Source organism: Hylobates moloch, unplaced genomic scaffold, assembly GCF_009828535.3.
Source record: "Hylobates moloch isolate HMO894 unplaced genomic scaffold, HMol_V3 SCAFFOLD_1, whole genome shotgun sequence".
Lineage (NCBI taxonomy): Eukaryota > Metazoa > Chordata > Mammalia > Primates > Hylobatidae > Hylobates > Hylobates moloch.
Window position 1 is genome coordinate 77,380,821 of NW_026652276.1, and position 24,360 is coordinate 77,405,180.

The following is a 24,360-nucleotide window of genomic DNA, read 5'->3' on the forward strand; positions in this document are numbered from 1 at the left end:
AGCATGGCAAGCAAGATCCTTTCTGATGTGATTCCTGGCTGCTTTACCTTTGTAGGTTCCACCCCTCTTCACCATGTACCCTTAGTTTCTGTACTACTGAGTATTCTGAATTATAACATACATTTTTATGCGTCTGTTTCATTCTCACATTGTTATCTCCATTGGTAACATTTTTCCCTTTCCAATATCATCTGTATATCAAGCTACCAATCTTGTAAATTCCAGGTCTTGTGAAGACTTTACCAATCAACTAAAGCAGATTCCTTTGTGTGGATACAGCATTATAGCTCCCTCCCTCACCAAAACTGACAATGTTGCTATAAGGATCAATCAAATTTAAAAAAAAAAGGTTTGTGAAGGTGTTTCTGAAATCACAAACTAATACAAAAATATTTTGAAGTTATCAGCAGGACGTGCTTAATAACTCTCCTGAGGCCAGGCACGGTAGCTCATGCCTATAATCCCAGCATTTTGGAGGCTGACGCAGGAGGATCACCTGAGGTAAGGAGTTCGAGACCAGCTTAACCAACATGGTGAAACCCAGCCTCTACTGAAAATGCAAAAATTAGCCAGGCATGGTGGCGGATGCCTGTAATCCCAGCTACTCGGGAGGCTGAAACAGAAGAATCGCTTGAACCCGGGAGGCGGAGGTTGCAGTGAGCCGAGATCATGCCACTGCACTCCAGCCTGGGCAACAAAAAAAAAAAAAAAAAAAAAAAAAAAAAATATCCAAGACAATTTTGAATTTTTATTTTTCTCCTTTGACATTGACATAAACACTGTTATTGTGGCTCCTTCTCCTTTTATTCTGTCTCTGGGAAGGCAAAGAGCAGGCTGCTAATCAGAAGAGTCCCAGCTGGAATGAAATTGAGAGTGTGGGTGCAGAACAAAATGTTATTAACACTGTGGGCAGAAGCAAAGGATCAGAGAAATGCTTTCTTCCTAGAAATAGCTTCTGGGCTCTGCTCCACCTAGTTTGCACCTCCAGGTATTAGCTTAAAAAGGTAGGGGCAAATATTTCAAACCTGCCCTGTCTCTGTAAGTAAAGGTGATCACAGATGTCTGAGCATACTGAGAACATTGTGTAGACCCATTCAATATGATAATTATTTATTAGCAGGCCTTTGGTAAGGTGCCAGAGACACAAAGACAAGGCAAAGCCTCTGCTTCAAGTTGTTCACCTTCTAATAGATGAGAAGGAAACAAAACCAAGATTACCACTGAGTGGGATATACTTCATAATACAGCCAAGTATTACAGATGTAATAGAGACAGCCAAGTATTAGGGGCAGAGCTAACAAAATTTCCAAGGTTGGAGGCAAGCAGGTGATCAAGAGAGGCTTCAGGTGGACAAATTTTAAAAGGATATTATCAATATACTTAAACAACTTTCCACCACAAATCTGGTTGCATTTTTTGTCTACACTTTCAGAATATAAGCTTTATATTTATCACTTGGTCAAATATCTTATGAATTTGATAAATGCTATAACATATATTTTGACTTACTAAATAAAGCTTCCCTTTCTTTCTCTAGCCTTCTATCTTGTCTAAATTTTAAATAAACTTTATGTTTATTTAAACAGAACTTGACGTTATATTTAAAATTATGATTCCAAATATTGCTCTTCTTTACCAAGAAATCTCTACAGTCAAATATTTTCAGTTTTATGGCACTCCATGTCATAACCAGTTTCTTATAAACTCAATTTTATTTTGAGTTTATTTCAATTTTAAGACACTTCTCACACCCTATTGCTTTCATTTCTTTATTTTAAAAACTATCAACACTTTTTGCTTCATCTTTGAAGGCAGAAGATCTTATTAAGTCCAAGTAACATTTAATGTGGTCACTATAGACAGACATTGCAAGGTCAAAGCCAGAAACCAAGCCAACATAAGACCCTGAGCAACAGGCTATTTTATGAGCAATTTTTGGTCACATTCTTTAGGTTCTTAAGTATTTCCAAAAAAAAAAAAACTTCAAAGCATCTTTTGCTAGAATATATTCAATAAAAATAATTTATCTCCACTGATAAATATGAGAAATTATTAAACCCCCTAGTTAATGCAAACAATAGAAAACGGGAAATAAACTTGTTGTTTATAAAAATATTTAGAGGAAACTTAATTAGATTAAACCCAACTGGGAACTCTGGAAAAATCTTCAAAAAGGCAAAAGATGACCCTCATTTTGTTGTCTCCATTTGGGTAGTGGCCTTGTGGTCATGCATATGTACTCGTCTGATGGCAAGTTTCTTGAAGAATTTCAATATAAAAACTTTGCTTTTGTTTGAGTCTGGTCACCAGTCAAATAAGAGAAAGCCTTCACTGGCTATGCACTGTCCCAGCTTCCACTAGTAGGAAACACAAGAAAGCAATGAGGCTAAAAACAGAATAAGAGCCAACAATCACAGTGTGTCTCCTAGGGTGAAGGGCTAATTTAATGCTGCTCTTTCACAACACTCACAAGTAAATAGTTTTCATTCATGCTTTAATTAATCAGATTAATGTAAGCACTAGTTGGATGGAATAAATGTTCGTCTTTTCCATTCTTGTGTGTTATGATTTGCTTATTGGTAACTCAGCTCCATTTCAGATAGCTTAGAGGAATAATTCTGCCTATTCAAGCATGCTGACAGAGCTGGTTCCAACATAAAATATCTCTGCATCTCAGAGTATGGCTCAAAGGTATCTGCAGAGAATATACCATTTCTATTAAATCAAGCAGGAACATTTGTCCCAAAGAGATGAAGCAAAAAAAAAAAGCACTCTCTTATGAGGCCCAGACTGAATGTTCTATGAGACTATTTATTTCCTTATGCCATACTATTCTTTTTTTTCTTCATCTTTAATTTTAATCTCAGGGTACATGTGCAAGATGTACAGGTTTGCTGCATAGGTAAATGTGTGTCATGATGGTTTGCTGCACAGATCATCCCATCACCTAGGTATTAAGTTCACCATCCTTTAGCTATTTTCCCTGATGCTCTCCTTCCCCTCATCCTACCCCACTCCAACAGGCTCCAGTGTGTGTTGATCCCCCCATTGTGTCCATGTGTTCTCATAATTCAGCTCCTATCAATGATAGCCATGCTATTCTTTATGGCAAAACATCTCTACCTTCTCTCCACCTCCTCCTGAGGGCTGGCTTAAAAGTCACCTCTTTCTGATCCCGTCCTTGACAGCCTCAGCCCACATTACCTTTCTTCTCTAAGAAATGCTGTTTTTTTTTTCATTATTCTGACACTTAAATAATAGAATAATGCTTTGATGTGTACTTGGCCTAAGAAAGAATGTGGGTTTAGAGCAAGAGAATCCTTGGGTGAAATCCTCGTTAAAATATGACACCAGATTTGGGCGGGAACACAGATCCAAACTAGCTCTGCGACCCTGGGTACTTCACTTAACCTTTCTAGTATCAGTTAATACCTCTGTGATACTCATCTGTAACTACCTTGTAAGGTTGTGAAATTAAGTTAAAAAAATGTAGAGTGCCTAGAACAGAGCAGACATTCCATAGAGGTTATTAGATTATCTGTACAGATGATATTATAAATGATGATAAAGAAGATTTATTCATGTTTATTACATTTTTGGCTACAGAAAGAAATACATTTTAAGTATAATTGGGATTCAAAGTCTATTTAATAAGATCACTTTCCTCATTTCAATTACTCAGCCCTCTTCCTATCATTTACTTCTTAAAGAACAAAGCAAAAAACTGATTTCTAAGGACTCAGTCTCATAGTTTGTGAGAAAGTGAGGAATTGCTTTTCAGATTATTTTCATTTTAAACCTTTAACTCTTCAGAAAGTAATCCCTTCCTTGAAAAGGGAAGTTTACCACCACACAAAGAGCAATATATATATGGGTATATATAGATGAGATTACACACAAACACCCACATACACTTACATACATACATACTAAAACACACACACATACTGTGTCTATAAATATATATTCCCTAATCCCAGTGAAAACTAATGAGGTCCTAGGCTAGGCACAGTGTCTCATACCCATAATCCCAGCACTTTGGGAGGCTGAGGCGGGTGGATCATCTGAGGTCAGGAGTTCAAGACCAGCCTGGCAAACATGGTGGAACCCGTCTGTACTAAAAATACAAAAATTAACCAGGCATGGGGGTCCATGCCTATAATACCAGCTACTCAGCAGGCTGAGGCAGGAGAATCGCTTGAACCAGGGAGGCGGAGGTTGCAGTGAGCTGAGATCACACCATTGCACTCCAGCCTGGGTGACATAGTGAGACTCTGTCTCAAAAAAAAAAAAAAAAAGAAAAGAAAAGAAAAAAAAGAAAACTAATGAGGTCCTAAACTATGACAGAGGTCACAAAATGGAAAGAAGAGTAGGTATGCTGATATGGTTTGGATCTGTGTTCCCACCCAAATCTGGTGCCAAATTGTAATCCTCCATGTTGGAGGTGGGACCTGGTGGGAGGTGATTGGATCATGGGGGCAGTTTCTACTGGTTTATCACTATCTCTTTTGTGCTGTCCTCATGATAGATCTATCACAAGGTCTGGTTGTTTAAAAGTATGTGGCACCTCCCCCATCTCTCTTCCTCATGCTCTGGCCATGTCGTGAAGATGCTAGCTCTGGCTTTGTCTTCTGCCGTGATTGTAAGCTCCCCAAGGCCTCCCCAGAAGCAGTTGCTGCCATGCTTCCTGTACAGCCTGTAGAACTGTGAGCCAATTAAACCTCTTTTTTAAAGAAAAATAGATGACCCAGTCTTAGATATTTCTTTTTGGCAATGTGAAAATGAACTAATACATATGCTATGAGACTGCATATTTGTGTCTCGTCAAAATTCACATGTTGAAATCTTAATCTCAAAGCTGATGGTATTAGGAGGTAGGGCCTTTGGTAGATGGTTAGGTCATGAGGGTGAAGCCCTCACAAATGGGATTGGCACCCTGATAAAATAAATCTAGCAATTCTACTCCTAGGTATATACTCAAGAGAAATACAAACATACATTCATACAAAAACTTGTACATGAATGCTACTAGTAGGATTATTCATAATCCCCCAAAAGTGAAAACAACCTAAGTGACCATCAACTGATGAATGGATAAATAAAATTTGATATAGCTATATAATGAAATACTATTTGACAAAATGAGTGAAATACTGATACATCCTATATTACGGTTGAGCCTCAAAGTTTATTATGCTAAGGGAAAGAAGCCAGTCACAAAAGACCACATCACATATAATTCCATTCATATGAAACATTTAGAATAGGAAAATTGATAAAGACAGAAAGTGGATTAGTGGTTTCCTAGGGCTGAGGATGCAGGGATGGAAAGTTGGGGGGAAATGGAAAGTGACTGCTAATGAATATGGAGTTTCTTGTTGGGGGTGATAAAATGTACTAAAATTGATTGTGGTGATAGTTGCATGAATCTGTGACTATACTAGAATTTACTGCATCATACATTTTAGATGAGTGAGCTTTATAGTATGCAAGTCGTCTTAATGTAAGTTGTTAAAAATCAAACTGAATGTGTTGGAGAAGGAACATGTATGAAGGATAAGTTTAGTCTCACTCTCGGTTTCTCGCTTGGATGATGAGAGACTAGAAACAGGACCACAGAAATAGGAGAAAAGTCATTAAGATGAATGTTGTCATCAAAGCCATCAGGGAGCAGAATTACATAGAATTAGGAGTCAAGATTACAAAATAAAACAGAAATAACAACTAACATAAGGACAGGAATATGTTCTTGTATTTGGCAGTTTTAGGACATTAGTGAACCCAGGGAAATTGGTTTCTGAGGAATAGTAGGGGTGCAGAATAAATTGCAGTAATCAGGATTAAACAGGAGATTTATCATTTCTTTTGTTATTTCTGGCAATTTGGCTAAAAGCATATATACATAGGTAAGACACAATCTTTAGACTATCCTTAACATTCTTTCCTTTTTACCCAAATTTAATAGCTTTGCTCCTCCTTTTATGTTACATTGTACCCAGATGTGAAGAATTTAGAGGGTTTTCTTCCTGTATCCTTTCCCAATTAATACTCACCATCTTCAGCTTAGAACTGAATCATAAATCCTGGCTTCAAGAATTCTAAGGTACATGCCTCTCAAGTCTGGCTCTGGGAATATTTTGCTTAAGAAACCCTCAGGTAGAGGAAACTGCTGCATAGGATGAGGAAATCATTGCAGCCTCACTTTAACCAAATCTACATAATAATGTGATGGGTTGAGGAATAGGGAAGTTTATTTCGTGATAAATACCTATTGCCCAGGTGATGCTGACACTTCCTTCAGCTTCTGGCACAAATGCATAAGGTAGTTAGACTTGGTTAAGACTCTGTAGTCCTTTGGTCACCAAACATGGTTCAAGACCGGACATGAGTCCCAATCAGAGCCAATGCATTGGAATATCAGAGCTTGGAAACTGTTTAAAGAAAGGCAGACTCTGTTTTCAATTGAACTAGAACTGTAAGGATATAAACATGGAGCTCCTGGAGGCCACTGTGGCACAAGACAGGAGAGCGTATCTATGACTAAAGCCAATAGTGAGGAAAGGAAAGGAGTGAGGAAAGAAAAGCTTCTAAATTCTTCACATCTGGGTACAATGTGAAGCTGGAAGACAGGATGGATCCAAATGATTTCATTTGATTCCCTGGGTGTGGACTTGTCTGAAGCCATACCAGCCTCTGGACTTTGAAGTATCATGAGCCAATAATCTCTCTCTATGCTCAAGCCAGTTGTAGGCAGGTATTCTGCCACTTGAAGCCACATAATTCTTATTGACTTTTACATCACTGTTTCTAAAATGTCTGCTTTTTGGCAGGCAAAAGAGAACTGAGCAGTTATTTTCCCAGCCAACTCAAGTCCCTACATAAAAATAAATAAATCATAACTTGAAGCTGGCTTAACAAACATCATTTCTTTCCAAATGTTATTGATTATTAATGTGATCAATCTAACCCTGTGTAAAACACATAAATGGAATAGCACTATATTTTTAAAAATCTTTTAATTTGCGAGTGCTCAGGGAAACCATCTGATATATGATAGCTCTCAGAAAGCAGTTTTAGTTCTAGCACTGGAAAGTCTTGTGTTCAATTACAAATATGGCTTATTAAACAGCAATCTCATTTTATTTGCTCTTACCCATACTGGACTTCGCTTTTGCTAATACTTAGGACACGCCCTGTGAATTAAGCTCTTAGGAAAATGCCTTTAATCTTTCCTGCAATTGACATTCATATTTAAAATGGTGTAAAGATGTGTTATGAAAATGCAATGCCCACAACTTATGAAAGAGACGTGGGAGAGAAGCTTGCCTTGGTACCTCATTTATTTCCTTCAGGTTTATAATCTATGGAATGGAGTCTGTCCATACTTTCTTCTTCAACAGTTAGCTTGCTATTGTGCAGTGACACATAGAATTGTAGGACTTAAGTTTCTACATGTTATTTAAATATTACTCTCTATATTTACATATATATTAGCTATTATTATTCACTTTCAATATATAAATATACATATTTTTGTGTATATATGTATTAAATATATAGCCAAAATTGTCTACAGTCTGAATTATTAATCCTTCTCCATGTCACCAACCCATCATAATCAGAATAGACCTTCCTTTCTATTGGAGCTTTTCTATCTAGATCACTGGGGTGATCAAGAATTTGCTTGATTGTGTGATTTACTTATGTCAGACTCTAGAGGGCTGGCAGTGGTCCTTAGGAGGTGAGAAGTCTGGTTTATGATTATAACTGTTACTTGCTTAACAAATTGTCTACTTGTTGCTTAAGACTTTACTACTCAGGAAAAACAATTAATAAACTAATTTAAGAAATATAAACTGCTTCCTTAATCTTAATTTATTTTTTAAAATCAGTGCTGAAAGAGTGTTCTAAGCTTGAAAATTTGTAGAATAGTTTTGTTTAATGCATTCAAGGTCATATACTAGTTTATTTTAAAATTTTTGTCCTGCTTTGTTCTAAAAAGACTTAAGGAAACTGAGACATTAAGCAAAATCTTACCTCCCAGTCCATTCCTGGTTCCATGCCAGTGTGCTGAGCTGATGATGCAGACCCACCTCCTGTCATCCCCACCATCTTAGAATGCGGGCAAGAAGACTCTACGCCCAGCACAAATGACTAGCTGTCATTTGTGAAGCCTCTTGCTCATTGCCACATTCCCTTCTTCAGTCAGCCTTCAGGAAGAAGGTCATTCCTCTGCTGACTAAGCTTTCCAGTGCCCCCCAGGCAGCCCTTTCACTGTGAGAAGCCTCTTAGTGAAAGGCAGGACTGGTCAACCCTAAGGAAGAGTTGTATAGAATAGATTTCTAATTAGTGAAGAGAAATGTTCATGCCACTCACTCAAAAAAAAAAAAAAAAAAAAACCCAGTAAGCTGCATTATTGACAGTTATCATCACTTATATCATGCTGCCTGTCAGTGACAATATAAATAATGCTTGCTTAATTAATCTACAAATAAGCAATGAAGAATCAATGTAGGAGTATGGAAAATCCAAATCTTTATTTTCTTCAAAGTGTAAGAGGCTAAATGATCATATTAGATGTTAAACCCAAGTGTTTCTCTGTGTACATAAGAGGTAGAGATAATATAATAGAAAGAAAACTTTATACAAATGTGAGTAAAAATACATGTTTAAAAGATATATGCTTGTAAAGAAATGCTACAATATTTCAGTAGTAATTTCCATTTTAAAAAGATAGTGTCATTGTATTAATCTTGTGAATAATCCTATAAAATAGAACCAGAAAAATTACATTTAAAGATGAGAACACAAGTGACTTGCCTAATATCACATAGCTTTTTAGTATCAGAAAACAGAAACTGGACCCCTTTCTTACACCTTATACAAAAATAACCTCAAGATGGATTAAAGACTTAAATGTAAGACCTAAAACCATAACAACCTAGAAGAAAACCTAGGCAGTACCATTCAGGACGTAGGCATGGGCAAAGACTTTGTGACTAAAACGCCAAAATCAACTGCAACAAAAGCCAAAATTGACAAATGGGATTTAATTAAACTAAAGAACTTCTGTTTAGCAAAAGAAACTATCGTCGGAATGAACAGGCAACCTACAGAATGGGAGAAAATTTTTGCAATCTATCCACATGACAAAGGTCTAATATCTAGAATCTACAAGGAACTTAAACAAATTTACAAAAAAAACCACAACCCCATCAAAAAGTGGGAGAAGGATATAAACAGACACTTTTCAAAAGAAGTCATTTATATGGCCAACAAACATATGAAAAAAAGCTCATCATCACTGGTCATTAGAGAAATTCAAATTAAAACCACAATAAGCTATCATCTCATGCCAGTTAGAATGGTGATCATTAAAAAGTCTGGAAACAACAGATGCTGAAGAGGATGTGGAGAAATAGGAACGCTTTTACACTGTTGGTCGGAGTGTAAATCAGTTCAACCATTGTGGAAGACAGTGTGGTGATTCCTCAAGGATCTAGAACCAGAAATACCATTTGACCTAGCAATCCCATTACTGAGTATATACCCAAAGGATTATACATCATTCTACTCTGAAGACACATGCACACATATGTTTATTGCAGAACTTTTTACAATAGCAAAGACTTGGGACTAACCCAAATGCTCATCAATGACAGAATGGATAAAGAAAATGTGACACATATACACCATGGAATACTACACAGTCACAAAAAAGAATGAGTTGTGTCCTTTGCTAGGACATGGATGAAGCTGGAAACCATCATCCTCAGCAAACTAACACAGAAACAGAAAACCAAACACCACATGTCCTCACTCATAAGTGGAAGTTGAACAATGAGAACACATGCACACAGGGAGGGGAACATCACACACCAGGGCCTGTCAGGGAGTGTGGGGAAAGTGGAGGGAGAGCATTAGGACAAATGCATGCAGGGCTTAAAGCCTAGATGATGAGTTGATAGGTGCAACAAACCACCAATGCACATGTATACCTATGTAACAAACCTGCACATTCAGCACATGTATCCCATGTAAAAAAATAAAACAACAGGCTTTGAGAAAATAGCTTAGTAATTTTGAGTGAATAGATTTTAATTTTTAAATATCTAAGAAAAATGTTTAACAGTAAAAACCCACGAGTCTACAATTATCTTAAAATTTTAAAAAATGTAATTAAAAAGTCCAGCAACCATGCTCACTTTTTGTAAGAGTTCTCCAATTTCCTACAGGTAACTACCTCTCTTCTGCTCTCAGTCAACCTGATTTGGGTGGGCTGACTTGATTCCCTTCTCTTAAGATAGTAATGTGACCCAGGTTTGGTTATTTAGAGGCTCACATTGTCCTGGCCCCTAGGATTAGCCAAGGTTGGACACCAGACCCAATCAGAAGCTATTAGAGGTTTTTCTGGGATTTCTGATGAAGTATTTGTTAATAAAATATATTCATGCTCACTGTTCTTGAATCTTGCTGAATGTCAGCCAGGACTTGCAGGAGTATATCATGTGCTGATAACCTCTCTAACAAGGAAGGAAGCATAGAAGAAAACTGGGCCAAAGGTGAGAGGAACAGATTCCAGATGCCATCATTTGAAGACTTGGGCCCAGACGTGCCCAAAGTACCTCTAGCTCCTAAAATTTTTACCTCCATGAGACTTTTATTTCCCCTTTGTCTTGAAGCCTTTTGAACTGAAGTTCTGTCACTTACAATCTAAAGAGCTCTAAAATTCACATCGTGTCAATATAGCCATATGATTTTCTTTAAATTAGCTTTCTAGCAGTACCGATTAATGCACTTCACATAAATCATTCTGTGTAAAGTCATTGACTTCAGAACATCTACGTCTTAAAGCCTTCTATCCCATTTTTGAAGCTTTATCTATTTCACATCAAGAGAAGAAATAATTTTTCTTTGAAGAGCCGTTGCAGTCAGGTATTCTATAGCACCTGTGCATACCTCAGGCTTCAGATAAGCAGCCATGTTAAAACTGCCATGTTGTTTGTGTTGTCAGTCCCCTTCTATAGACTGTGAGCTTGTTGCGATCAGGGACTGTATTTTATTCTCACTTATGTCCCATCATCCCAAAGAATGCATGGAACACCCTAAGCTTTCCATAAACACTTGTTAACTAAGTGAATAACCTGAGCTTTAATATTTTTTACACATCACAGTTACAGCCTCAAATTTTTCCTTGAAGTTTAAAGACAAGTTTCCCTGTCTCAATTCCCCTGCTTACATTGATTTTATGTGATTTTTTTTTTCACAAAAAAACACATCCAGCATGTTTCTTTAATCTGTCATAATAATTAAATAGCATAGGTGAATGACAAATTCTTACCTGGACGCTTCCGCCCCTAAGAAATAGAGCTAAACAGGCAATAGACATTTATTTATGTTTACAAATCTACCCAGGTCAAGTGACCTGAAACGTTCCTTTAACAATGGCTGCTTCCATTGCTGTGTTCTTAAAACTGAATAAATTATTAAATAGGGGGATAGATGGAATAAATTGGTAGAATCTACCTGAAGGCTGGGAGACCGACACTCTTAAAACAGTGAGAATAAATCAACAACTAATATTTATCCAAGTGCTTGCAATTGTCCAGCCCATGCAGAGCACCTGCCTTGGTGTTAACCAGCATTTAACTACTATGTAAGCAGGCTGCCAGGCCCTCCTTAATGCCAGGAATTATTTTGGAATCTAAAGTCTGTGTTTGCATTACCTGTCCTTCTATCTGGCTCCCTCTCGAGCCTCCCATAGCCAAAGCCTGCCCACCCACTCAATGAGACTGCCTGGTGCCGAAGCAAACCACTGTGTTAAGTCCATTTATTTCCTGCACAACAGCCCACCCTTATCTCACCTGCTCCACTTGAGACTGAACAATTAGGTCCAGGTGTGCAGTAACACACAGCAATGGGGACCAAAGCCAGGGCCATCTGTCTTGCTGGCCGATAGAGGGAAAGATATTTCTGGAAGACTACACGTTGCCAATTTGGGGCAAATTATATCTCCAGCTAGAGAAACATTTTATAAGGAAAGTAAAGGTGCTATTTTTTTTTTCGCCCAGAGAGAGATTAAAAAAAAATAAAACTTGTATTGTTAATCTATTGCAAGAAAAATAAATATACAGTTGCCCTCCAAAAGATGTTACAAAATACTTAGTGTTATTTATAAGGGGAGAGAAAAGAATTGTTTGAATCTGTCCATACAGTTGAGCATGTCTATAATAGGTTATGGTTTTTCTCCACAGGAACAAACTTTGTATGTTTAAAGTTACTTCTAAGTCTTTCTGTTCTCCAGGCTTAAAACATTATAACACAATTAACATTTCCCTATGGGATTTCTGTCCGCTTAACAATTGTGTTATTGCTACCCTTTTATTTGGGTAGATTTTGAGAATCATTATTGATAAACTCTGCCTACTCTTTTTAAAAGTCATTATTTGTCTCAAAACTCAGCAATTAAAAATTTATGGTATGAGTACTCCTGCTGACAGTGGCTCTTAATTTTACCACTTTTTTTCAGTTGCTTAATTAGGTCTCAGGCTAGAAATGCTACATTAGAAAATGCATTAGTTTTGTTATCAAAGAAATAATCCTTTCTTTCAGAGAGGTTTGTAATTTATTTTATGGTCTTGCCCATTTGTTTACACAATTATTTACTATTTAAGCTATTGTGTACCAGAAAATACATTAGAAAATTTTGAGATACAAGGACAAGTAATATATTAAAGCTTTCATAAAGTTTATAATCTACTAGATGATCTAAAATATTTAACAATTCTAATACACATCTACAGATAATAAATGACAAAAGAGAGCAATAGAAGAATGTGGTTGGATTTAGAGTAGGGAAAAACAGCTCTTAGAAGTATGGGAAACAGGTAGCATATGCAATGGATTATATAATTTATAATATTTTGTTACTTATTGTATTGTGAAAAACAAGCATATTCAAAAGCAGCAAGAACAGTATAATGGACTTATCCCCATATGCACCCATTTCCAAAATTTTAACAAACTTGATTCATCTATTTATTTTACTCTTTCTGAATTATTTTAAAACAAAAACCAGATTTTTATAACATTGTATCCTTATGTTATACAGGATATATTTCCAAAATATACCCTCATTTTTAACATAACACAATGCCATTATTACCCATAGCAAAATAAATATAATTCCTTGTTTTTATTTAGTAACTTGTCCATATTCAAAATTCCTCTCTTACCTAAAAAATGCCTTTTTGTAGTTGGTTTGTTAGAATTGGATAGTGGATATTTTGTGGAAAGTCATGAATATTAGGTTCAGGAGTTCAATACTGATTTTATTGACTACAGCAGGAGACTGGGGCTTCTTAAAGATTTTGTTTAGGAGAACGGGATGTTGAAAATGATGTCAAGCAGGCTTGACATCAGTGGGGAATCACTTAGGTCAGAAAATGATTGCAGTATCTCTAGTGAGAGGTCGTGAAGACTTCATTCTGGTGGTAGCAGTACTATGGTGCTGATTACAGACTTCGTTTGATCACCAATTGATCAGATTAGAAGCATGAGAAAGCAGGAGGAAATGAAGACATCTCTCAGTTTTCCACTGTTGTATAATTAGAGTGCTGTAGTGAAATTAGAAACATATGACCACATGAATATTATGACTAAATATTTGTTGGACACTGTGACTGGCACTGTTAAATGCTTCACATGGATTTTTTTTTTTCATTTAATGCTCAGAAGTCTATAAGGTAAGAATTGGTGTTGTCTTTATTTTAAAGATGCGGAAATTAAGGTTTCAAGTTGTCAAGTAACGTGACCAAAATCACATAGCTGGTGAATTTGGAATAGGAATGTTAGTGGTTACCGAGTTTCATACTTAGAGAGAGGAATTTGATGGATTGAGAAAAAATGGTGAGTTACTGCATTTCATAGCATCGAGCCTTTAACGAATGAAAAATTTCTCTCAGGTACTGTGAACGTAAAAAAGACATACAACAAGATTACACTAGATAGAAAAACTTCCAATGTCCTTCTTAAGGTAACACCCAAAGTATAAAAGGGTAGATAAATTAATAAAAGTAGTTTATGTTAAGTTCATGGTGAAAAAAGTCCATTGGCTCTCAGACATGTTATTGATCAGAAGGGCTTAGTTCTAGGTAGTGGAGGTAAGAGAGGATGTCAAACTTGATCTGCACCTTGCAAAAAGATAGATTCCAGGCTGGGCAAAGTCAATGGTGTAAAGGCACAGAGGCAGAAACGAGCAATGGACCATGGATGATCCAAAGCGGCTGGTAGGAGTCATGAATAAAACCATGCCTGAGCAATGGAATGCATTTAATACTTATTATTAAGAATAAGACAGGGTTGTGTTTTTATTATTTGTCAAGCATGATGACCAGTTCAGCTTAAGATTATGTTGAGTTGGTGGTGGTGGCATGGCAGCCAGACAGATGCTTATTATTTGAGGACCCACTACTGACAGTCAGAAGATTAAAATTAAGGCTGGAAAAATATTTAGGAATCATATATTAAAAGTCATCCCTGAAGGCACAAGACTAAACAGAGTCCTGCTGGCGCGAATTGTCAACGTTAGTGAAGAGCTTCCTTTCCTCTCTCCTGCCCTTCCTCTCTTCCTGCCTCCTTCCTTTCTTCCTACCCTCCTTCCTTCCCTTATTTTGTTTTCTTTTTAATAATGCCTCATAGTCAGAGGCATTATGCCGTAATTGAAGATTGAAATAATGATTGAAGGTTGGAAGGAGATACAATAATATAAAATAATAGAAAGGACAAGTTTTGAGCAGAAATTGAAGGAAACAGAATCTGGAGCAATGGTAGGGAGGACTGAAATGGAAAAATGATTTCTTCTTCTCTGATGCAAGCTGTTCACCTGGGATCTCTTTTATAAACTACAAATTGGTCTAAATGTCACTGATCATTTCTATTTGGATGTCCCACAAGTAGTTTAAACACAGAAATCCCTGAACTAAATGACTCATCTTCAAAGACACAAACCTGGTCTAGCTAATGTTTACTTATCTTCATGAGTAGCCTACAGAGATACTATTTTCTTCAAGTCAAAAGCCTGAGGGTCACTATTATTCCTCATTCTCTCTCACTGTTCTATCCAGTTTCAAAATCAGGTTTAATGTTACCTCCTCAATATTGTGATAGAATTTGAATTTTCACTCTTTTACTATGAAAATATACTTAGTATGAAAACAACTGTTATGTTCTATTCTTTGGTATAGTTGCAGAATAGAGGACAAATAATTTCCCCAAGCTCTTGTAAGGGTTTGAAGATACAGATATCCATGCCAATGATGAAAGGGATATAGTTTTTTAGTTGCCATAGATTTAAATTAAGGATTTAATGAACTCTCAAAGTCTATTTTAAAAAGTGGATTTTGGGGGTAGAAGCTGTGTGTCTTGAAGAAGTGGTTGGAGGCAGGAGGGGATGCTCCAATTCAGAAAAATCTTCCAAATAATGAAAAAAGAAATAGGTCTGGAGGACTCTGAGTAGCAGAGAGCCTGTTTACTGGATGATCTCTGGAGAGATTATACTATCTCACCAAAGGGTGGCTTCCTGATGTGCGTAAGTAGAAGGGATTTAGCCACCAGTTTCCAACTTCATGGGGAATCATGGCATATCTTATATGGATGTATGACAGAGATAAACACATCAATGAAAAACTGAAAAGTAAATTGTTTGGACAGAAGACTAATATCATTAGGTAAGACTTTGGAAACTTAACCACTGGTGATGGGAGAGGGGGTCATAAGTTCTAAAATTAATAATTTGGATTTCTTGCCACTTCGTTCGAATGGGGCACCAAAATCTAAATAAAATATATTTGTAGAATATGAGGAAATGTAGCATCTCCTATATGCCTAGGTTGTGGACTCAACTAGGCTTACTACACTGGTCATAGGCTTAAAGTGTTATCATATTAATAAGGCCTTCTGTATGATCAGCTAACTTAAGTCTCAATCCACCACTCCATCAAACATTCTAATCTCTTCAAACAGATTTTAATTTTTACTTGTTTACTTAGCACTAATCACGTTCTGACATTTAATATCACTTACTAATTCATTAATATTATTGTTTATTGTCCAAATGTGCGCCACTCCCAAAGCATGTGCTTCATGAAGCCAGGGATCTTTGTGTTGTTCACTGATATATTACAAGCACCAAGAAGAGTTGCTGGCAAAGACTAGATGCTCAATAATATTTGTTAAATAAATGAATCCTTGTAACCTATGCAAATATACGACAAAAGATTGAGCCCCTCACCTCTACCTTTATACCTAGGTCCTGCACAAGACTCTGAACTTTGATACATTGAGTGGAGGTGCCCTATAGTAATTACTGAAGTTAAAGTTACTGCAGATCTATTATTTTTCACACACATAGATATAGATTAAAATTCATATCTACAGCATAAACTATAATATCTTCTAAATCCATATACTTGTATCCATTTCCGCTTACATTAACTTTTGCATAAGATCATTTTCTCCCAGGTTTATGACAGTAACATTCCATCTCTCTCCATATGTTTCTTCTTAGCCACTTCCTAATAGATGAAGTTTTTAAATAATGTAGTTCTTTGCTTCTTTTCTAGCTTTTTCTTCATTAGCACCTCCCAGTTCCCCTGATTCCTCCATGTTCATACTCATCTTAACAGCCCCTCTTTTTGTTCAGAGCTTATGGGAAAGTTGCATTTGTCAATTTACCTTTGTAAACTTAAAAAAAGAGTAGTTATTTTCTGAAATATGAACATACAATAATTTCCATTATGATTACTCTGACGTTTTAAAACCCTTGATTTTCTCAACTAATAAAGTAAACTTACAAACTGTGAGGGATTTTTTTTAGTTGAAATTATCTTTTAAAATTGATAAACTAAATAAAAAGATATTATACATAAAATAAAGCTTTTCAATATATTACATCCTCTAGATTTAGAAGACGTGGTCTAAGCATGATTTCCTATTTTATTGTTTTAGTATTAAGGAATGCTAAACAACCAGCAAAAATATAATGTAAGCTGGAAATATGATGAAAGTAAATATTTTCCAAAATAAAAGAGAGCATATTAAATTAAAATTTTAATTCTTTTCATACTGACCTAATCATATAAAGATTTGCACATAGTTGGCTACTCACATGTACCAAATTTTAGAAGACAAAACGAGAAATTATATATGAGAAATGCCTACGTGCTTGCTTATAATTAACAAAAGGTGTTATGAACTCATGAAAAAAACAATACATTGTTCCCTTTAGCTTAGATGAGCTGACAGTGTCATACTAACAAAGTGTGTATAGGAAAAAAAAGCCTGTTGCTTAGTCACAAAACTCTAGAGTAGACAGTGTGTGTGCATATGGGTAAACAGATTATCCAGCCATCATTCCTGAGAGAAGCAGAGAGACGTGTATCCCCCAGTACCTGCCCTTATCTGCTTCACGCCTGTCTTTTCTGATGAAACCCCATGGTAAATAATGGGCGTTTACAAGCACCTAAGAATATTCAGTCATTTTAATGGATGAATCATTTTCACCTCCTCCATTAATGATGTGTATAGCAGGATGACAGGGAGTATAGTTAAGTTGATACCTTACACTTGGAAAGATCAAGACGAGCTATCAAGTGTATTACCCTAATTGCATTTTCAAGAATAAATAGTAGTTTTCCAGGTGTTGGAGGGAAATGGGGGTGAGAATGGCAATAAAGGAAAGTAATTTCAAACCAAAGGAATGACAACTTAAAAGGCATAGTGACCCAACACCTTTGAAAAATTGCTATTACGTAGCTGCGCAACTACAGCACAGAAGGTAATCTATACTGCAAGCCATTTGGAAAGTATGTTTTACTCTATTGTTCTTTTATAATACAGGTTAAAATTTTTTAATATTGCTGAATCAAACACACCTTCTAAATAATATTTGACAGTTATTATATCTGAAATGAGCCCTTGATATAAAATCATATTGTCTAATGCATATATTTTAAACTGGCAATTATCCTGTTTTATTTGGCCAATTTTTAACCATCATGTAATTTTCACATTTCTGTACCAATTTTTCTCACCTGAAAAATGTGAAAATTATCTACCCTTCTCAACTTGTATAGAAGTTTTAAAGGAAGAAGATGCAATAAAGGTAAAAGTGTTTTATTATCTTTTATCAGGTCATTTATTTCATTGTGTAATTTATGGCATAATATATTAGGCAGTGGGCAAGTGAGTTAGTCTCAGTATTTACAATCAAGAGATACAAATCTAAACTAGACTATAGAGGTGTGAAATTGTAGATGACATGTAAATTTTGTTTATTTAATATACATGCAAACACAGTGGTAGTTAACTTTGTTACTAAGATGACTGCAGACAGAAGCATAGAAGCTGAGTATCAGCTTGAATAGGCCTTCTGGCATGAGAGGAATTCCAGGACAGACTCAATTTAAAATAATGATGAATGCCATCCTAGACTCAACTTAAAAAGAGAATAACTTAGAGGTAAATAAGTACAAATAGTATGAAGGTACATCTTTACTGTACTTTCTGTCGCCCAGGCTGGAGTGCAGTGGTGCAATTTCGGCTCACTGCAAGCTCCACCTCCTGGGTTCGCGCCATTTTCCTGCCTCAGCCTCTCCAAGTAGCTCCATGCCCAGCTAATTTTTTTGTATTTTTAGTAGAGACGGGGTTTCACCGTGGTCTCGATCTCCTGACCTCGTGATCCGCCCGCCTCAGCCTCCCAAAGTGCTGGGATTACAAGCGTGAGCCACCGCGCCCAGCCTTTACTGTACTTTTAATGCCTTAAATTTATTTTTTGAAAATTACACTAATAATGCACTTATTACACTAATAAGCATACAAAGTTCAAACAGAACAGATATATACAGATCAAATCCTGGAAAGTCCACTTATTTCACCTTTCATTACTTTTTCCTTCCTCAGAGGTGACAACTGTCAAAAAAACTCGCCTGTTATTTTCAAATTTGAAATACAATCCACATGCAAAAAAGTGCATAAATGTTTGGCTCAATGAATTACCAGGAAGTGAATTCCTATACAACTACCACCCAGGTTAAGAAATAGGATCTTACTAGTACCCAGAATAGCCCTTATCTCAACCAATCTTGCCAAAAGCTCTATCTTATATCAAGAGAAACCAATGCTCTTACTTCCAATATTAGAGTTTATTTAACCTGTTTTTATTTTTATCTTTCAAGAGTCTGGCTTTGTTGTCCAGGATGCAGTGAACTGGCATGATCATAGCTCACTGTGGCCTGGAACTCCCTGGCTCAAGTGATTCTCCCATCTCTGCCTCCTGAGCAGCTGGACAGGTGCACACCACCATACCAAACTAATTTTTATTTTTTTCATTTTTTTTGTAGAGACAGGGTCTTGCCATTTTTCCCAGGCCGGGCTTGAACTCCTGGAGGCTCAGGAGTTCCCAGCCTCAGCCTTCAGAAATGTTGAGATTATAGGTTGGAGCCACCATGCCCAGTCCTGTTTTTAAATTTAATAATGTTTTGCTTACATATCTTCTTCGTCCTCAGCCTCAGTTTTGTGAAATCCAACATATTTCTGTGGGTAGCTGCAGTTTTTCATTTTCATGTTAGTATGATACTATAGATTAAGAATACACCAAAATTCTTATATCCATTCTCCTGTTCATGATATTTCGGTTCTTTCTTGCTTGACCTGTTTTCAATAATGCTTCCACAGGCATTCTTGTACACACACACATTTCTGTCAGATATATGCCTAAGAGTGGCACTTGCTGGCTCACAGAGTACACTTATGTTCAGTTGGTAATGCCAAACCATTTTTCTAAGTGGTTATACTAGTTTACATTCCTACCTGAAGTCTCTGACAGCCTCTGTAGCTCTAGATTCTCACAAACAGTATGACAAGCCTTTTTAAGTTGTAGCCATTCTGGTGGGTGTGGAGTGGTACTTCATTAGTCCAGCAGAACAGTAGTGTTCCTCCAACCACTGTTTGGGTAATAATGGTCTAGGAAACAAGAAAATTGGGCCAGAGTCTGGGAATCTTTTGGTAGATCTATAGATGTTACAAAAAGTATTCTTTGGCTATGAAGCTTATAAAATCAAATAGAAACCAGCATTATAGCTCCTACCCACAAAGGCTCTGAAGACCTTGAGTAATCAGAAGCTGTAGAGATGCACAGAGCAACCCATGAGTCCCAGCTGGAGGCTATTAGCTCTCTTCTAGTGTGAATTTCTGTGATTTATGCATGATATGTTTACAACATATGGTCAGACACCATTAAGGCTCCAGAGACCTTATGTTGGTAATCAATGACTATTTCACCTTAACCCTCTCAGAATCCACTCACTGAAGATTTGCAAACTACCTGTCATTTCGTCTACAGAAAAAAAGTACAAAAGTCACAATGAAGTTAGAATCATAGCAAATGATACCACACTTCTGGTCACTCTTCCTTTATATAATTTTCTACTTTTAATGACAAGGTAAAATTAGTTTCTTTAGCAACAAAGAGTAAAGCTTTCTTTGCTGGCATTTATTTATTTTTCTTTTTTTCTATGAGGAATATTGCCACAATAATTATCACTTGTTTTTCTTATTTTGTTCAAACCAGTTCTCATTAAAATGTGGCCTAGTATAACCTAAGAAAAACCAGTTCCTCAGAAAACATCATCAGAAAACTCTTTGGAGCATCTGGATACCCAAAACTGAGTGATAGAATTAATATTCTATTAAATATTATTAGTAATAATAAAATGAGTGTGGAGCAGTACGGACGGGCAGAGTTAATGAACATTTAGTTGAGAGACGGTGAGCAGGGCTAGTTTGTTCATGAGTAGAGAAGAAAAAGTTAAAAGTGCCTAGAAAATAGGAATCTTTCATGACAGAAAAAGTACACAATGAAACAATAAAATGTTACAAATTTACACCAAACTTGTGAGTATCAATGATCTAAATTAGTGGAAACTGATTTACTTTGTGTTCTTTCAGCATCTAACAAATGCTTGTATTATGAGTGATCTTACCCAATTAAAACTGCTTGTGTTGGGATGAGATGTGAGGTACTGTATTAGTCCATTTTCACACTGCCATGAAGAAACACCTGAGACTGGGTAATGTATACAGAAAAAGAGGTTTAATGGACTCACTGTTCCACATGACTGGGGAGGCCTCACAATCATGGTGGAACGTGAAGGAAGAGCAAAGGCACATCCTACATGGTGGCAGGCAAGAGAACGTGTGCAGGGGACACATTCCTCTTTATAAAACCATCAGCTCTCATGAGACTTATTCATTATCACGAGAACAACATGGGCAAAACCAGCCCCTGTGATTCAATTACCTCCCACCAGGTGCCCCCCACAACGACATGTAGGGATTATGGGAGCTACAATTCAAGATGATATCTGGGTGGGGACACAGCCAAACCATATCATGTTTTACTTCCCTCATATTTCATTGCTTCTTCATCTGTAAAGTGTGTATAACAATACCTCATATGGGTGAAGGTTAAATGAACATATGTAAAGTGCTTAGAACAATGTCTGGCACATAGTACCAATAAATGTTATTTTTGTTATTGTTATTAATATTATTAAATGTCTTCATCATTACCTGAGGCTCTTCGCCTAACCTCCCCAGTTCTGGCCAGATAGCCAAGGCTATTATTGCCTAAGTGGAATTGTCGTTGGAGATAGAAGAATCATCAAATTCTTGTGCTTTATATTTAAATTCTTGTGTTAGGGGCTGAATTGTGCCTCCTCTCAAAAAGTTCTAATCATAATTCAGAATATGCCCTTATTTGAAAATAGGGTATTTACAGAGATAATCAGGTTAAAATTAGGTTATGAGGGTGGACCCTAAACCAATGTGACTGGTGTCCTCATAAAGAGGAGAAAATTTGACACAGAGACAGACATGCAGAGGGAGGACTACGTTAAGACAGAGATGCAGGGAGAGCACCATGTAAAGACAGAGACAGAGACTGGAGTTATGCTGCCACAAACCAAGGAACATCTGGGGCTACTAAAAGCTAAGAGAAGCAAGAAAGTATCCTTTCCCTGCAGGTTTCAGAGGAAGCACGATCGTGCTGACAACTTGATTCTGGCCTCTGAGTAGCGAGAACTGTGAAAAATTGATTTCTATGTGTCTAAGCCCCTCAGAATGGTAGTTTGTTACAGCAGCCCTAGTAAACTGATACACTAGGTGTTAAGACAAAAAGATTTTAGGGGAAAACAGGTGGCTCCAGCTTACCTTTGGTACAGAAAGAAGAGACCCAAGCAAAACTCTTTTGAGTCTGAAAAGGAAGTTAATGAAGAAGGAAAGGAGTCTCTGATAAGGGCTCCTTACAGAGTTTGCCAACGTAGGATTAGCTAAAAAGGTGAAAAGATGAGAAGTTTCCATCTATTTACACTATTCTAGTGTGGCAGAAATTGTGCGTCGCTTACCTGAAGCCTGCAGAGTGCGTTACATCCCATGGTTTACAAACAGCAGCACAGAGATGGCTGCGTGAGGTGCCTGGGGCAGGGAGGAAGGCAATTACAGCCAAGAGTGACCCTGGGAACATGCTGCTTTTTCTTCTCTCTTCCTCAAGGACAGGAACAAAAGTTTCCTTAGAGGAAGAAGTGACAAAGGGGATGCTGCCATGCAAAGCTGGATAGATGCTATTCCCAGGGCCCAATGGGTCTGTGGGTATGTTAGTAGATCCGAGGGATAGTGATTGTCATGGATCATGCAGGACTCCTCACCTCAGTGAATGCCCAAGTGGAGAAAGGGGGACCAGATCATACTCTGCTTTCTCCATATATGTACACACTCCTGAACTTAGATCAGTCTCCATGAGAAGGAGAGATAGAAGAGAAAAATCATGTATTGGTTGAATGCAAACCCAAAATCATTGGGAAAAGCCTCAAGTAATTTAGTTTACCTGGAACTGACTAGATTTATTTTTCTGCCATTAGACAAAATGGGGGCCACAATTGAAAACGAAGTATGTAATTAACATTTCTTGAACACACGGCTGGGAAATATGGTATCAGCTGTATTTGTTTTTCTTCTTTGTATGAGCTCCTTTATGGCAGGCACTGTGTGTTTCTCTCTGTGTCTTTTCAAGTCTAATATAATACTTGACATCATTTTTGTCCAACCATATAGTTGATTTGTCAATATGAATGTATTTATTTAATTGATGATAAACTGTAATAAAATTGTAGTTGTTTGCTCTAAAGTAAGTATGAAAGGTCAGATGAAACAACATACATCTGGATTGAGAAATATCTTAATAACTGATGAAGTATTTTTATTTTGTTTATGTGTTGTGTGCTTCAATATCCTAATAAATAATATATTTTCTTAAGTCTTTTATTTATTTAGTTTTGAGACAGAGTCTCTCTGTCACCCAGGCTGGAGGGCAGTAGCAGGATCTTGGCTCACTGCAACCTCCGCCTCCCAGGTTCAAGCAATTCTCACACCTCAGCCTCCCAAGTAGCTGAGACTACAGGCGCATGCCACCATGCCTGGCTAATTATTATATATTTAGTAGAGACGGGGTTTCACCATGTTGGCCAGGCTTGTCTCGAACTCCTGACCTCAGGTGATCCTCCCGCCTTGGCTTCCCAAAATCCTATAATTACAGGTGTGAGCCACCATGCCTGGCCCTAAAAGTATTTTAAAGACATAATATAAATCATTGATTTGCATTACCTCATTTAAGATGAATTTCCACTGTTCCTGCTGTCATACACACACACCAAAATAATCCAAAGGTCTACATTAGCTAGGTTCACTGATGTATAGAATATTTTTCTACATTTAGATATTTCTTGCAAATGTTTTACCAGAAAGCAACATAAAAATACTATCAGTGAGTATGTGTTTACACTGTTCTCTAAGGATTCAAATTACTCATCTTGAAAATAATTCATCCCAGGAAGAGAAAAGGTTTTCAAAAGACCAGAGCAGGCCACAAGGGAGCTTTTACAAAACTCTACACGTAAAGGGTAATGTAAACTTAAAACCTAATTTTCCAACAGTAATTTATATATCTTTTAATTTTAATAGTTTATGTGTGAAACAATCATGTGAAACAACAAAGCAATAAAATTTAGAAAAAAATATTAGTGAGATGCAAATAACTGAATATGTAAAAGGGTCTCATACATATTTATACGTAGTAGATAAGTTACATTTTTTTAGTGTGTTGGGAAATTTTAGCTCACATCACCTCTCTACTGTCATCTTGGGGCACTTTCATGACTACCCATGCTTCATGCAGGTTTACTTTCCTCCCTATGACAGAGGATAATGGGAATGTCTTCTTTGGTTCAATTTTGTGTGTGTCCGCCA

The 24,360-nt window shown here is 36.8% G+C and overlaps 1 protein-coding gene across 1 annotated transcript in view; it reads right to left on the bottom strand.

The window, feature by feature from the left end:
* The window catches only part of SCN2A (sodium voltage-gated channel alpha subunit 2), a 195,908-nt gene that overhangs the window by 162,545 nt on the left and 9,003 nt on the right, over positions 1-24,360 (bottom strand). The window contains exon 3 of the mRNA XM_058441550.1: positions 19,870-20,022. The gene's annotated coding sequence lies outside the window, so the exon portion shown is untranslated. The remainder of the gene's footprint in view (positions 1-19,869; positions 20,023-24,360) is intronic.